General features: G+C 41.4%; 1 protein-coding gene across 7 annotated transcripts in view; it reads right to left on the reverse strand.

Moving 5' to 3' along the window:
* The window catches only part of rerea (arginine-glutamic acid dipeptide (RE) repeats a), a 346,862-nt gene that overhangs the window by 215,394 nt on the left and 113,889 nt on the right, over positions 1–17,579 (reverse strand). Inside the window, exon 1 of one of the 7 annotated variants that reach the window (XM_061903962.1) lies at positions 12,621–13,149. The exons of the other annotated variants lie outside the window; for them this stretch is intronic. The gene's annotated coding sequence lies outside the window, so the exon portion shown is untranslated. Of the gene's footprint in view, positions 1–12,620; positions 13,150–17,579 lie in introns of those variants that run through there. 7 annotated transcript variants of the gene reach the window in all.

A 17,579-nucleotide genomic window follows, 5' to 3' on the forward strand; every position in this document is an offset into this window, starting at 1 on the left:
AGGGATGTCCAAAGTGCGGCCCGGGGGCCAATTGCTGCCCGCAGAGCAATTTTTATTGGCCCGCGACACATTCTTTAGACAAACTAAAGAGGTCCCAAATTACAAAAAAAAAACTCAATCAATCAAATTACAACGAAAAACTATGAAAAATTAATTTGGACCGAATCCCCCAAAAATGGGACCTGAAAACCAAAATGGCCGACAACCTGAGCATCTTACTGCATGAGGTCTTTGATGATTTCAGTGTGTCATGTCATGATGAAAAAGTGTTCAAATTTCTTGTGAGACATGTTTTTGAGTGTATTAAAGCCCTCAAAAGCGGTTCAGTTGAATGTATAATAGCAACATTAGTAAATAGCAGCTTACTTTAGAGCACAGTTAACATAAATACAAATAAAATCATTATTAAAACAATCAGGCGGCTACTTGTCCAGGGTGTACATACACCGCCTTCCGCCCGAATGCAGTCTAGATAGGCTCCAGCCACCCTAAAAAGGGAAAAGCGGTAGAAAATGGATGGATGGAAACTGATACTGATAATTTTGAAACCGATACCAATAATTTACGATATCTGTGTAGACGGACGTAGGGAGAAGTACAGACCGCCAATAAACCTTAAAGGCGCTGCCTTTGCGTGCCGGCCCAATCACACAATATCTTTGGCTTTTCACACACACAAGTGAATGCCATGCATACTTGGTCAACAGCCATTCAGGTCACACTGAGGGTGGCCGTATAAAACACTTTAACACTGTTAAAAATATGCACCACACTGAGAACCCACGCCAAACAAGAATGACAAACACATTTCGGGAGAACATCCGCACCGTAACACAACACAACATAAACACAACAGAACAAATACCCGGGATCCCTTTCAGCACTAGCTCTTTCGGGACGCAACAGTATACACCCACACTACCCCCCAGGACCGCCCCCCACCCCCAACTCAACCCCGCCCACCTCAACCTCCTCATGCTCTCTCAGGAAGAGCATGTCCCAAATTCCAAGCTGCTGTTTTGAAATACGTAAAAAAAAAAAAAAGCCTGGCAGTGCCATGTTGGCATTTTTTTCCATAACTTGAGTTGATTTATTTTGGAAAACCTTGTTTAGTTGTTTAATGCATCCAGCGGGGCATCGCAACAAAATTAGGCACAGTAATGTGTTAATTCCACGACTATATATATCGGTATCGGTTGATATCGGAATCGGATATTAATAGTTGGACAATATCGAAATATCGGCTATCGGCAAAAAAGCCATTATCGGACATCTCTAATGTAGGGTTTCAATGTTGTTTTTTTAAGGCTTTGAAGGCTACAACGGTGACTCGTATTGGCCGCATTATTGTCCTCCATCCATCCAATTTTCTACCGCTTGACCCCTTCGGGGTCACGGGGGGTGCTGGAACCTATCTTAGCTGCATTCGAGCGGAAGGCGGTGTACACCCTGGACAAGTCGCCATCTTATCGCAAGGCCAACAGTTCAACATCCTTTTTTTTTTTAAAAAGTGTGTTCTTATCTCTCTTAATGATTCTGAGTGATATGCAAAATTCCCCCTTAAATACAACACATACACAATATGTATTCTTTTTTTTTTTTAAATAATTTGATTGACAAACTTAAATATTTTGTGTCTTCACAACAACTTCCCAATCCGGGAGATTTTTATTTGTGGCATAACGTTGGAGGAGTGCAAGCGTTGGCAGCTTTGAAACAGTAATGTTGTTGTTTGAAAATGTTTGTTACCAGGCTCTAAAAGGCAGTTGTCATGTAAACATGGACAGCCCCGTTTCCAGTTAATAGTCTTCACACAACCATATGTCTGCCCTTGTGCAGGGGGATGGAAAGAACGGCAATAATGGTATGGTAGCCATGACTTATCATTGAGTTTCTGCCTTTTATTTTTTTTACGATGGAAGTAGTTCTGGCAAAGCCTCCATTGTTGAGGTCAAAAAGTAGGAGAGTGAATGTGTACAACCAAACATGCGGTAGTAATTAACAAACTAATCAGTATCTTACAAATCTTGTTTTTTTCTCCTCCGAGAGTTAAACATCTGTTTTCATTCATACATCATAATAACTGGGTCATTCCTTTGTAATTGCGATTGAGTGGAGTCATTCAGCCTATTAGCGAAATGGAAAGATATGCAGAACCCAGCAGACTTGGCCATTCCAAGGAAGAAAAAGAGAGGCATGCAAACATTGCATCATTTACAGATCGCTTTCTTCTGATCTATCATGGATTACGTCAGTTTGGGTAATAATAATAAAAAAATAACAACAACAGCGACAGCCTCGACACGTTGTTTTGTTTCTAGCAGCCAGCAGCTGCCATCGTGCTGTCACAGAAAGAGGGGAAAAAGGGGGCTGGAGACACAGCGAGGCACAATCCCAGCGAGGGCCATTGTGCAGGCACATTAAATAATATTTTTCCAGTGCTCTGTCAAACATTCATCTGCCTCCAAGCAGCTGGACAGCCGGTGTAACCTGCTTGGATGAAACATGCCTCTCTGTAGAGCCAGTGCTTGGCAAACAGCCTCTTTGATACAGATGTCAGATTCCTTACAGGTGACACTCACTGCTGTTCCTGTGCAGGCGTGACTCACATGGATACTTCACCTACGTCTACTTTTTTCTTTTTTTTTTAAAACAACATGAACAGCCACTGCAGACAAGAGGATTTAGTCCAGGATCCAAGGCCCTGTTTACACTAAACCGGATAAGGTTATCCAGGGTAAATCACACCTAACCTTATCCGTTTCCACACGCAAAAACGCCACCGCTTAAGGCCCCCACCCCCTCCGTCCGCCGGTGCAACGCGACCTAATACGCATGCGGGGAAAAATGTGCATGTCATAGTCGTCTCCAGTGTTGCTTTGTGTGCAAGATCTTAAATTGAATTTATCTGAACAATATCCAGTGTTTTGAAATTTCAATTGACTGAAATCCAGTGTGCAGTGGGGCCATACTGTAGTGAATCACACCTGAGCCATCATAAATTAATCAAACCTTTATTAGACATGTAAACAATGTAATATGAACATTTTACATCAATCATTCTAGGGATCTAGATATCTGGTCAGGACACTCCTCAGTCTTTTGCCTTCACCTTTATTGTCCATTCCTTTTTGGTGACTTTATATACTCTGGACATAGACGTTGAGTCCGCGACATAAATGGCAGACAATAACTGATATAGTCTGCTTTGCCGGTCCTAAAACATTCGCCGTTTCCCGTAGTTAGTCTTCCCTAGACGGCCAGGTAATACAAAGCATGCACTACCTTTTTTTTAAACACATCCACGGGAGCCCGCATTTTCGTTGTCTCTCCTTCGACAAATGGACAAAGTTTTTCGGTAGGTAGAATCACAGCTGACCTGGACATTGGAAAGTTCTCTTGTCGTCTGAGATGTGTTGTCTCTGAAATAGCTGCAATAGCTTTCTCTTAAGGTATTCATGTGTTATTTCCACAAGCATTTGTACAGACAAAAGGAGAAACACGTTCATATTTCCAGTGGTTAGCTACGAGTTAAAGAAACCGCTTTATTATGAAGCCGGCTGTGGTGCATTCTGACGTCACTTCTTATCCGAACTCAGTTTGTAAACAATCAATGAGTCCATACAAAGCTACAAGCCGCAGATTAAAGAAATACACGGCACACTTACCCATGTAAAAAAAATTCCGAGGAGGGGGGACCTTAAACGCTGGTTAAGTGTGGCTGAAACGGGGCTGAAGCTAAATAGTTATTTATTTAAGGGGTTAAACGACAGTGTAGACATGGCCTTTAGTCCACACAAAGTGCTGCAAACAGCATTTCAAATAGATGACATCAGAAGTTAAAGCAGTACAACTGTCACATCTCCAGACAAAGCAGCCTCACTGTGAAACACCTTTGAGTATTCAACACACATTCACTTGCACAACTCCATTAATAGGGCTTTGCACCTCCACATAGTGACACTAAATAGATAGCATAGCCTCAAGCACAGCCAGGAAGGAGCCGAGTCAAACTGCTGCATTTTGTAAAAAATGAACCCGGTCACACTACGAAAAAAGTTGAACTCTCCTTTAAACATTGCATTTACTCAAAGAGACTTCAATAGACGGTCCAATAAATTAGAATTGGTGCTTGTGTCACCTCCAGCTAGCAAAAGAAGAGTGAGTAATCCTTCGCTTTAAATTACAAAGGGTTTGGCTTGGAATATTACAGCTTTTAAAGCGACCACTGGCAGTTATTGGTTTAAAAAAAAAGTGAATCAGCATAAATGTTGACATGGAAATGTAGCGTAAAATGCTTTTCACATGTTTCTTCCCGACTAAGCACGGAGTGTTGTGAGCTGTGCAAACACAAGCATTAAAAAAAGGAACACCTATCCTCAGCATCATCAATCAATAAACACCACCCATGAAAGTAACCTGAGAACACAGATCATATTCACCAAATTCACAGACACAATTCAGACAAAATGTAGTCACAAATATTGTTGGACCAATTGTCGAGCATCAAAGTTTAGGAGAAAACATCTTACACTGATGAATGAATTAGGGGGTGGACAGAAAATCTATACACAGATAACATTATATCATCTTTGTGAAAAAAGACAACAACACCGCCTTCCGCCCGAATGCAGCTGAGATAGCCTCCAGCACCCCCCCCGACCCCAAAAGGGTCAAGCGGTAGAAAATTAATGAATGGATGAAAGAATCTTATTCTGAATTATCTGGATTGAATAGTTGATCGATTAGTTTAGTATTCAAGTAATCTATCAATAAGTTTGTTTGATTAATCAAGTAATCTGATAAGCCACACTTACTTGCCTTAATGTGTATTTTCAGAAAGATTGTTGAAATAAACAAAAAAAGTTCTCTCACTGTGCGCTCTATTGCAGCAGCCGTGCGGAAACTACTCTTTGTCCGCGTAATGCAATTTCCAGAATTCAATGCGGGACCGATTTGATCAATTTGTAAAGTTAAAGTAAAGTTAAAGTACTAATGATTGTCACACACACACTAGGTGTGGCGAAATTATTTTCTGCATTTGACCCATCACCCTTGATCAACCCCTGGGAGGTGAGGGGAGCAGTGGGCAGCAGCGGTGTATTTGTGACATTCATTAATCTAGTGACAACGCAACAAAATATAAATTGCAGCTTTTTTCTAATCAAATAAGTTTGATTAGTTGTACAGCACTAACTGAGAAAAATGTGTCATATAGGGATACAACTATTGATTTTTTTTAAAGTTAAGCTTTTTAGACTTAGACAAACTTTATTGATCCACTTTTGGTAGCAACGCTTGTGCCACACACACGACAAATTAAAGTTGTCTATTTGACATCTTCCCGCTTGAAGCCCAACCACCACCAGATGATGGACCCCCTGCTGTTTTTCTTGGGAATTAATTCTTCCTTCATTCGCACCTTCTTTCTCTCGTATTACCACTCGCACGGCTCTGCTAGCATCACAGATAACGTTACCCATGCCGCTACCCCTCTGCTCCGTGAGGGCATATACGTATGTGACGTATGTAAGAAGGTGCGCTTACTGTCTGTGAGAAGGGGACACAAGAAGGAGTGGGAAGAGCCTGTAATGTAAGGCCCGCAGATAAAAACAAACTGCATGAGAAGGTATACTCTAATATCACGATATAGTCATTTCCTATATCACACAGAGACAAACCCGCGATATAGCGAGTAATATTGATATATCGCCCAGCCCTAGCTCAAACTATTTAAAAATTACACAACAGCACCCTACTGATGGCAAAAATGATTGCACTCCAGTTGTTAACATAAACCATCCCTCGCTCAAAGAGTATGTTACTACAATTAGTGGCACCGTATTGATAATATGGAAAGAAAATCTGATGCATCCATATTTGAGGCGACAAGCCAGCCTCAACTGTCAAATGTTTAACCAGAAGTGCGCCTGGCATTTATACAATGCCACACAGCTACATTCCTCTATGACTTTTATAACACGGACTGCCTCGCACTTGTCCCGCCATTTTTTTTTTAACATTCCAATAATAACATGTTATTATCCACAAGCGAGCCATGTGAGCTACATTAGCTCATGCGGCATCTCCCAACTCCAGTGGATTAATCACATCTGAATCATTAAACTAGAGGTCACTTCTCCAGGAATAAAGGGGAGGGGCGGTGGGCACAGGAAGAAGGCATGTTGGGAGATTAGATCTTCATAATTAGCAATGCAACCTCGGAGTAATAGATGGGTGAAACACTCAGGAGTGGAGGTGAAAGGGGGGAAATTGTTTTTATAATGGCAAAGATTGGAGGCAAATCACAATCCACCCTGTTTGAATATTTCCTTTGTGCTTGTAGGACTTGTGACTGCTGTCACATGCATACTTACTATGACCAATTATGCAATTTATTCCCATCCTAGACTGGAACACATTAGATAAACCGCCTCTCAGACAAATTATTTACTCTGCTTTCACATCCCCGACTGCCCCCCTTAACACAAACACACACACATCCCACCAACTAAGCAGCCCCCTTGCTCTTTACAGCAACAGGCTACTCCCTCCCTTCTTTTCACCCCCACAGTGAGAGCTGCTTGTGCTTGGGCCAGAGTTCATAGCCTCTGGGGTGCTGAAGGGGGAAGTCAAGTTAATCTGGTGGTCCTTCAACAGTTTTCAGCCAGTACACCAATCACAGCCCCACAGCCCCCACTACTTTTCCATTATTACACACTAATAATAGACAATGACGTAAAAGTTGAGCAAACCGCACTCACTACAGCATGACTTCAAACATAAATGCCGTGTTTGTTTACTTGTGTGTTAAACAAAGCTTTATCTGCTTTTACGGCCCCACAGTTCACACTGAGACAAGTTTTACACAGTGGTGGAAAGGAATGAATTACATTTACTTTACTGGAGTAGACTGGTACGGCTAAAAACAAGTGACAATTACCCCAAAAAAACTAGTTATTTTTATTTTACTTCATAACACTAATGTTAAAAAATTTAAAACATAAGTAAAACAATAAATATACCTCTGTAAGCAGTATTGAACGATGACTGGTACAACCAACTGGCTGTAAAGTAATCAAGATGGATCTATTTTCATTATTGCCCTGCGATGAGATGGCGACTTGTCCAGGGTGTACCCCGCCTACCGCCCGAATGCAGCTGAGATAGGCTCCAGCGACCCCCGGCGACCCCAAAAGGGACAAGTGGAAGGAAATGGATGAACGGATAGCACTTTGTTGCCTGGTTGATAAGCACACAGTCCACAGGGGCATGTTTCAAATCAGTTACTTTTTTTTTTTTTTAACTTATTTTTACACCTGTACTTTTTCTTCAGAAACATAACTGCACTTTTATCTAAGTAGTACAATACTTTAGTACTCTTTCCAGCAACTGTATGCCTGTACAACAAAAATATTTAGCAAATCACTCGCGACCCTGAAAGGGACAAGCGGTAGATAATGGATGATTGGATGTTTTGAAATGCACAACATTTCAGAAAAGTAACAGTATTTTTTACCAGTGTAAAACATTTAATGGATGGATGGATGTTTTGAAATGCACAACATTTCAGAAAAGTAACAGTATTTTTTACCAGAGTAAAACATTTAAGTCCTCTGTATGCAAAACATTAAAAACATTCTTGATTCTTGCGAGTGTCTTGCATGAATAAAAATTAAAAAACAAGGAATCACTGAATTTAGTAAATCAGCATAGAGAAAAATGATGAATTACAGAATTTAAGCAAATAACTGAAAACAGTCGTTTTTGCTTAGGTAATTAGTTTATTTAATCGAACAAGGTATTATGTATACAGGGAGTCCTGTATTTACGACGTATTCTGTAGGACCACTCCCATAAAATACTTAAAAACTTATTGTCGACTTGGGCAGCAAATAATGATTATTTTAATAGTGACTAGTCAGTGATTATTTTTTTCAATGAGTCAACTAGTTCAAGAAATATTGCTTATGTTCTGCTGTACGCGTTTGAGTTTGACGTTGAGTTAGGGCTGGGCGATATATCGATATAAACGATATATGGCAGGTTTGTCTCTGTGCGATATAGAAAATTACTATCAGAATATTCAATTATATGTTCTCACACAGTTGCTTTTAGCTGCGGGCAATACATTACTGGCGTTTCTCACGCCTTCTCGTCTCTCCTCACAAAAACGTAAAACAAGCCCGCCTTCTTACATACGTCACATACTGTCGCACGTCGAGCATCATACGATCTCGCCGAGCAGAGAGGTAGCAGCATGGCTAACGTTAGCTGAGGCAGGTCGTGCAAGCAGAGCGGAGCGGAACTTGTGACAATACAAGAGAGAGAAGGTGCGAAACTGATCACAAAAGGAGGAAAAAGAATTAATGCCCAAAATAAAGAGCAGGAGATCCATCATCTGGCGGTGGTTTGGCTTCAAGTGGGAAGATATTCAGTTGACAACAGCAATATTCAAAGTATGCAGCAGAAGTGTTACTACAAAAAGGAAGCAACACTATTCATTTGTTCTTTCATTTAAAAAGTCACCCGTGAGAGAATTAAGAGTATTTAATGAATACAGTTTTGGTCAATTGACTTAGTTGTGATTTCCCTCTCTGCATGAAAGTTTAAAATGAGCATATATTAATGCAGTATGAAGAAGAATGTTTTAATGTAGACACATAGAATCATCAAGTGTTCATTTGAGGCCAAGGCAAAATATTGTAATATATATCGTTTATCGCAATATGGCATAAAAATATTGCGATATTAATAAAAGCCAATATCGCCCAGCCCTACGTTGAGTCGCTGACTTGATTTTAATAGTAACTAAATAAACTCCAATTCCGGTGAGACAAACGTTTGATTTACTTGATTTCACAAAGTATATAACTGCAGTGAAAGAGTACACGATGTTCTGTAAACATGACATTTAGTGAAAAATATTTTTAACCAGTACTGTTAGGGTAGTTAAGCTGCAATCATTTGCCTATTGGTAACAATTAACATCGCTGGCAGTCTTTCATTTAGAATGTTATTGAGCGACCAGTCGACAATAATCTTTGTCGATTATGTTGACTAAAACTTACAATACAGTGCATGAAATTTGGACTGAGAAGTCTGAATTTCTGAGTTCTTAGTCAGAAATTTCAACTGTAATGGCATCAGAGTTTTGGTTTCCTACCTGTTAAGTCTGAAAGTCCTTGCCAGCCTCGAGTTGGCTTAAAAAAAAAGGAATAATAGCGGCTTCTGTAATATCCGTTATTAGCACTTATGACTATTTTTTGTCGCACTAAATCATAGCTCGGTTGGTAGAGTGGCCGTGTCAGCAACTTGTGGGTTGCAGGTTTGATTCCCGCTTGTGCCATCCTAGTCACTGCCGTTGTGTCCTTGGGCAAGACACTTTACCCACCTGCTCCCAGTGCCACCCACACTGGTTTAAATGTAACTTAGATATTGGGTGTCACTATGTAAAAAAGCGCTTTGAGTCACTTGAGAAAAGCGCTATTTAAAAAATATAATTTATAATTCAATTGTTAAGTTGTTATAAATGGATATGTTAGTTTAGTGTAAATTTAACATTTCTAACAGTTTTATACATTCTACAATACTGGCAACAGTGTCTGTGTTTCCTCTTCACCCACCGTGTTTGAAGGTTTGTCCAGAAGTTGTTACATTTAGATAACGCAAGCGCAAAAATGGCGCTTGAGGATTTGGCCATCTTGATTTCCTATCTCGTAGCTGGAACACTCGTAACTCAGCAGTGACGCCATAGTCAGCTACGACTTCCAACTTCCAAGGCAAATGGAACGCACCATTAGTGTCGGCCTTAGCGGTTTGGTTAGTAAATATGAAACTTGATCGGGAACTATTTACTTTTGCGGGGTGAAAGAATACAAAGAACGACAAATGCAAATAACTGCCTCTTTTAAATAATGTTTTATGTCCATGTTCCAGTTTACATTAAAAACGGACTTAAAGGTGCTGTTTGTTACATTTTTCATAGCAAATATAACAAAATAGCTTATGTAACTGTTAGTGGTTTAACAGCACACATATGTTTCACAATTGCTATGTTTGTTAGAAAAATGTTACCGGCCTAAATAAAATGATTGGCAGCTACGGCAGTCACTAAACTTGTCTCGTCAAAAACAAGTACGAGCAGGGAGTGTGTGCACACACAAACACAGTCCAAGAGAAGCAATGAACAATTTCCGGTCATCTTGTTATGACAGAATATACATTCAATGACAGCTAAAGCTAACGATCCAAATTACTGTTTTTAACCAAGAACACCCAAAACTAATACGCGAGCATCGGTCACGTAGATACATAGTTATCTCATTACGTCTTTGAAGCCGTAAATTGCATTAGACAGTTAGTGCCCTTTAAGTAGGGCTGGGCGATATGGATGAAAAATTATATTTTGATATATTTTGACCTAAACTCCATATTCGATATATATCTCGATATATTTTTAGGTGATAGGTATAAATATTTTCAGTTTTAACGAGATTCACTGAAATTTAACTGAATGACAACTGTACTGTGAGCAGTCAAAGGCACTTTTATTAACCCAGTTAGCCAAGATGGTATTAACAGCACAGAAAATAAACTGTTTAAGTAGCACAGAATTACATAACATAAATAAAATGACCCCCTCCGTCTGCCTGCGCAACGCGACCTAATACATATGCGCGGAAAGTGCACATGTTATAGTCACCTCCAGTGTTGCTTTGAGTGAAAGTTCATAAATTTAACTTATCTGAACATTATCCAGTGTTGTGGTAATTCAATTAACTGGAATCCAGTGTGCTGTGGGGTCCTATAGTAGTGAATTACACCTGAACCATCATAAAATAATCAAATCATTATTACACGCATAAACAATGTGATAAAGAACATTGTACATCAATCAATCTAGGGATGTAGATATCTGGTCAGGACCCTCCTCCTCACTCTTTTGCCTTCACCTTCATTGTCCATTCCTTTTTGGTGACTTTTTGGGACTTTTTTGGGGGGGGGGGGGGGGGGGGGGGGGGGTGGCGCAGTGGAAGAGTGGCCGTGCACAACCCGAGGGTGCCTAGTTCAATCCCCACCTAGTACCAACCTCGTCATGTCTGTTGTGTCCTAAGCAAGACACTTCACCCTTGTTCCTGATGGGTGCTGGTTAGCGCCTTGCATGGCAGCTCCCTCCATTAGTGTGTGAATGTGTGTGTAATTGGGAAGTAGTGTCAAAGCGCTTTGAGTGCCTTGAAGGTAGAAAAGCGCTATAGAAGTACAACCCATTTACCATTTACTTTATATACTCTGAACCTAGACGTTGAGTCTGCGACATACATGGCGGACAATAACTGATACAGCCAGTCCAAATGCATTCACCGCTTTCCGTAGTCTTCCCTCAACGGCCAGGAAATACAAAGCATTTCCCACAACCACGGGAGCTTGCATTCTCGTTGTCTCGCTGTACATATCCTACGAAGTCAGACCTACACTGTTTCAATGTCCATTTCTCAGATGATATAATTGTTGATGACTGAAATGCTGATATCAACCAAACCTCAACCCTCTCCACATCCCACCCCCCGGATTGTAAATAATTTAAATAATTCAATGTATATACTCTGATGATTAGCTTGTGTCATGACTGTATTACACTGATAGTATATATTTGTACCATGAATTGATTAATGTATGCTGTCCTCTCCAAGGTTTCTCATAGTCATCATTGTCACTGTCACCGACGTCCCACTGGGGTGAGTTTTTCCCTTGTCCTTATGTGGGCTCTACCGAGGATGTCGTAGTGGTTTGTGTTGTGGTTTGTGCAGCACTTTGAGACACTTGTGATTTAGGCTATATAAATAAACATTGATTAATTGATTGATTGAACGTGCACCCCGACTTAAACAAGTTGAAAATCTTATTCGGGTGCTACCATTCAGTGGTCAATTGTACGGAATATGTACTGTACTGTGCAATCTACTAATAAAAGTTTCAATCAATCAGTCTCTCTTTCGATGAATGGACAGAGTTTTTCGCTAAGTAGAATCACAGGCAGTGGCGTGTTCTTTCTGACGTCACTTCCTCTCCGAACTCGGTCTGTAAAGAATCAATTGGTCCATACAAAGCTAAGAGCAGGAGATTCAAGAAATACACGGTGCACTTACCCGTGTAAAAAAAAATTGTCCGAGGAGGGGGACCTTAAATGATGGTTTAGTGTGGCTGAAACGTGGCTTAGGCCAAATAATGATTCGTTTATCCGGCTTAGTGTAAACATAGCCTTAGAACCTCATGTATTTTTATGTTTTCGTCCGTTTTTACGGCTGTATTTATTATTGTCACTACTCTATAAACCATCTACTAAGTAACTATTCTTTATTACGTTATACAGTAACAAACCATCAGTTAGAAAGGGGTATAGGGTGAAATAAACTCTGCTTCTTCCTACATGTTGAAATGTGCTTAGCACGTAACTTGATTGAGCATGTTTGAAAGCAACCAAATCATCGACGTGACAACAATGCAGCCAACCTTACCACTTGACGACACATTTCAAATAGCACCTGGCTTTAGTCATCAGATATCTTTCATTCCACGCAGCACCTCCTCCTCCTCCTGCTGTGTGTTCAACAACTCACCCGCCAGTCTGATGATTCTTCAAGGGGTTCCCGCAGCCAGCAACTTCTTTAAATCCTTGCACCGAACTTGCTGCGCCAAATCCACAAAACACGCACAAGCGGCGTCTTCTTTTCGTTTCCGTTTTGTTTCATACGGATGAATTAGAAAAAACATAAAACTCTCTACTGGCCACACACAGGAGGAGCTGAGAGGTGGCGAGCACTTGTTTCAACAAAAGACGGCTTTCAATTCGCTCCAAGGTCCGAAAGCAACGAGGCGAGTCGCGTGTAGTTCGGCGGTCCGAAGTGCCCCGAGTCCTAAGTGCCCCGAGTCCTAAGTGCCCCGAGTCCTAAGTGCCCCGAGTCCAAAGTCCCCCGAGTCCCGTCTTCGTCCGCCGGTCGCGGTTTCATCGACGGCGGGGTTGCTTGCTTGTTGGGAGGGCGAGAGAGGGAAGCAGCGAGTTCGCCGTTTGAGGGATCCGCTTCCTTTTTTCCACACACACGCACACTCACACACACACACACACACACGCACACAAATACACGCACACGCCCCCTCCTCTTCCTCCTCGCTTTTATATGCGCGCGCACGTGTGCACGGACACACACACACGGTATCACCCCCTCAGCTGTTCAACAGACGCATCCACATGGTTGATCAAGTCACCCACAATCACGTCGTAACTCTACGAATGACGCTTAAAAAAGGGGAAGAGTTTTTAAAATAATTAGCGAGGGTAAGATGGTGGTTTTGTTGGCGCTTTGGTTGATGGCAAACCAGGGGGATTGGGGGGTCATCTGGGTTTGCACAACCATAAATTACATTTATATGTTGGCTTTCACGTGAAACGGTGTTATTTATTTATAATTACGAATGAATTGTAACATCCATCCGTCCATTTTCTACCGCTTGTCCCTTTCAGGGTTACGGGGGAGTTAATGTTAAGATATGCGTTCACTTATGCCGCCCATTATTATAAAAAAAAATAATAATTTTACTGGAAAAAACTGCAGCAGTACAAAATATCACCCATTTCAAAAATGAATACATCTCCTTTGTGAAGGGCGCGTAGACTTAGACTTCCTTTTTATTGTCATTCAAATTTGAACTTTACAGTACGGATAAGAACGAAATTGTGTTGCATTAACTCGTTGTAGTGCAGGATAAAAGAGCAATAAGGTGGAGATATAAATAAAAAATAGATTACTGTACAGATAAATCAACCAATCAATCAATGTTTACTTATATAACCCTAAATCCGGAGTGTCTCAAAGGGCTGCACAAGCCACGACGACATCATTGGATCTCACATCAGGGCAAGGAAAAACTCAACCCAATGGCACAATGAGAAACCTTGGAGGGGGCCGCAGATGTTGGGACCGGTGCAATGGACGCCGAGTGGCTCTAGCATAATAATGTGAGAGTCCAGTCCATAGTGGATCTAACATATATTGCACTTTCGCATATGCATCCACGTTTATGGAAGTATGTAATATTGTCTTTATATTCCAGTGAGTTAATCCATTTTGGGGGGGGAATTGAGGGAATTATTTTAATGCGTTCAATAGTTTTATGGCCTGAGGGAAGAAGCTGTTACATTAAATTATTGATTGAGACTTTTATTAGTAGATTGCGCAGTACAGTACATATTCCGTACAATTGACCACTAAATGGTAATACGCCAATGAGTTTTTCAACTTGTTTAAATCGGGGTCCACATTAATCAATTCATGGTAGAACCTGGAGGTTCTGCTACGGAGGCGGCGGAACCTCTTTCTAGAGTCCAGCAGTGAAAACAGTCCTTGGTGCGGGTGGGAGGAGTCTCTACAGATTTTCTGAGCCCTGGTCAGGCAGCGGCTTTTTGCGATTCCCTGGATAGGAGGAAGAGGAGTCCTAATGATCTTGCAAGTGTAATAGAAGCCAGTCAACTTCAAGTAAAGTGCCAGCGTTACGGGTGACAGCCTTTGCTTTTAGCTCAGTAGTAATACGCTGGACTTTCACACCGGCAACGTCGGTTCAGTAGGAAAAAAACAATGCAGCCGAGAGAAAGTGAGTACACAATTGCTAAAGAAATCTGAGCTGTCTGTCTATGAACACAATCATTGCGTTCTTCCGTCAAAATCAGGGGCCCTTAATTTGGGGGGGGGGGGGGGGGGGGGGGGGGGGGGGTTATCCTGGGCTTCAGACTAAGTAAGCCTTTGCATTAAGGCTTAAATGACTTCTGTTGGTTACCTCGACCTACCAGTGAGTGAGGCAGTACAAACATTGTGTTCAGATGTGATGGCGAGTGTACATTACAAAATGAATACTATGAATTGAGCCCCAGGCATCATGAGTATGGCAGCAGCACTGTGACTCCAATTTGTAAGTCAAAATAAGTCGTAAGAGAGTGACAATGCTACAGTTCCTAAGTAAACATTAAACAGCAATGTACACATCCATGAAACCAGCAGGAAGGAAGATATGGCGATGGTTAGATTAGCCACAATAATACATTTAAATACAACACTGGGCTCTCTCCCTGCCATTGCTTTAGCAACAGCTTTAAATGGGACTATGGTGTTAAAATGTAAAAAAAAAAAAACATGAAGACATTCAGTACATCTGGTGGAAAGATACAAGCAAATTAATGCTGCTCAGGCTCAGAGAAGTCATTTGCATTTCTGGATAATGAATTAATTAGTTACCCCGCCCATTTCTAAAAAAGAAGCCGGGGAAAACACACGATTGGCCCGCACTATATCACCAAAGGCTTCAATTTTAACGGTTAGCGAGCATGTCGCATCAAATGTATTAGCGTTGATTTTAAAAGTCCTTTAGTGCGCGTTGCAATTTGCTTTGTCTTCCAAAACAGCTCAATCAGTCCCTCCCTGCTCGGTGCTAAAACAGCAGAGAAACAACAAAAGGGCTGCATTAAGTTATGAAATAACAGCACTATTTCCATTTCATTGAGCAGCAGCTTTGACACATTTTCATTGTCTTAAACACGATATTGGATCACTGTCAGAATCCAATTAACCAAAGCAAATAGTCAGCGCATTGGGCTCTTTTTGCAGGGAAACCAAACAAGAGCGGTGGAGACAGGCAGTAGGGATCAATAGAAATTGAGTCGAGGGTGGTGTGCAGTGGGAGGGGCAGGGGGTCCTTCATTGTCCTACAAACCATGTTGGCCATCTCCTTTTCAATCCAGGCAAAGAGGAGGGGTTCGCCTTCTCCTACACAGCCTCCTCCAGCACCCGAGGCAACAGCTCGCTGTGCTAATAAGTCGTACTTCCCTTGTTCATTTTCCAAAACAACACAAGTAAACACTGCTCTACCAGTTAATCACAGTATCATACATCTAACAAGATTGCTCTAAAACGGGGGTCAGCAACCCGCGGCTCTGGAGCCGCATGCGGCTCTTTAGCGCCGCCCTAGTGGGTCTCTGGAGCTTTTTCAAAAATATATAAAAAATGGAAAAAGATGAGAGGAAAAAAACATATTTTTAGTTTTAATATGGTTTCTGTAGGAGGACACACATGACACAAGCCTCCCTAATTGTTATAAAACACACTGTTTGTACTAAACATGCTTCATTGATTCGAGTATTTGGCGAGCGCCGTTTTGTCCTACTAATTTTGGCGGTCCTTGAACTCACCGTGGTTTGTTTACATGTACAACTTTCTCCGACTTTCTAAGACGTGTTTTATGCCAATTCTTTTTCTGTCTCATTTTGTCCACCAAACTTTTAACGTTGTGCATGAATGCACAAAGGTGAGTTTTGTTGACATTATTGACTTGTGTGGAGTGCTAATCAGACATATTTGGTCACTACCTGACTGCAAGCTAATCGATGCTAACATGCTATTTAGGCTAGCTGTATGTACATATTGCATCATTATGCCTCATTTGTAGCTATATTTGAGCTCATTTAGTTCCCTTTAAGTCTTCATAAATCAATGTATATTTCATGACACACTATCTGTATGTAATATGTGTTGCGATCTGTGACTCAGATCTTCACATGTTTATTTTTCCATCTTTGTTTCATTCTCTTCTGACCCACTTACTTCCTGTTTAGTCCGTTACCATGGTTACACATTGATTTCACCTGCTCCTCGTTTTCTACACACCTGGTTCTCCTTGATTTCTCCCTATATAAGCTTTCCTCTTTTCTTTGTTCAGTCTCGGATCCTAATTTGCCCACGCGCAACACTGACGACTCTCGACCTTCATCTTTGTATGTATATTCTCGCTAGCTTTTACGCTAAGCCATTTGTTTATTCCAGCTCACATGCTGAGGAACTGTTTTTCTGTTTTTGGTTTGCTTTCTCTTTACAGCAGTGTTTTTGTTCCTAGCCTTTTATTATTTAATAAATCCATTTATAACTTACCTTGTTGTGTTCATCGCTTCGACGCATCCCCGGAAGAACCAATCCGGCATTACAATGCCACACAAGCGTCACAGTAGGATCCGAGCATCAAAATGTTTTTCCGCGTCGAAACCACGGGAGGAACCCTTCGACTTGGGTTTGTGGTTGGAGCTCATGGCTTGGGAGCAGGAAAGACTTGACTGTGGGCCTGAAGTCCCCTCCGAAGCCGTTCGCGCTGCCCCGAAGAGGCGGGGGGTCCAGTGGAGAGGTTCCCCGCACGGCAGTAATTATCCAGCACCACTTCATCCTTCCTACGAACACAGCAAAATTCACCCCGACCAGGATTCACCTTCCACTACCGGTAATCCAGCTTGTTTTTTTTCCCCTGACTCTAGCAGTCACGACATTTGGGGTACGCCCACCGGTGACGCAACACCGCCCCCTGTTGTTGACATTTTTTCAGAAGATTTTTATATTGTGGACAGTACTTTTCATTCCCAACCTTTTTCGAATACCAATAACATTTATGATAAAATACGTAATTATCAGGATATTTTTTCTCATTATTCTAGTCAACCTCAGTCACCTAGTTTTTCTTCTACCCCACCATTTAAACCTCTTTCACCG

Source organism: Nerophis ophidion, linkage group LG06, assembly GCF_033978795.1.
Source record: "Nerophis ophidion isolate RoL-2023_Sa linkage group LG06, RoL_Noph_v1.0, whole genome shotgun sequence".
NCBI lineage: Eukaryota > Metazoa > Chordata > Actinopteri > Syngnathiformes > Syngnathidae > Nerophis > Nerophis ophidion.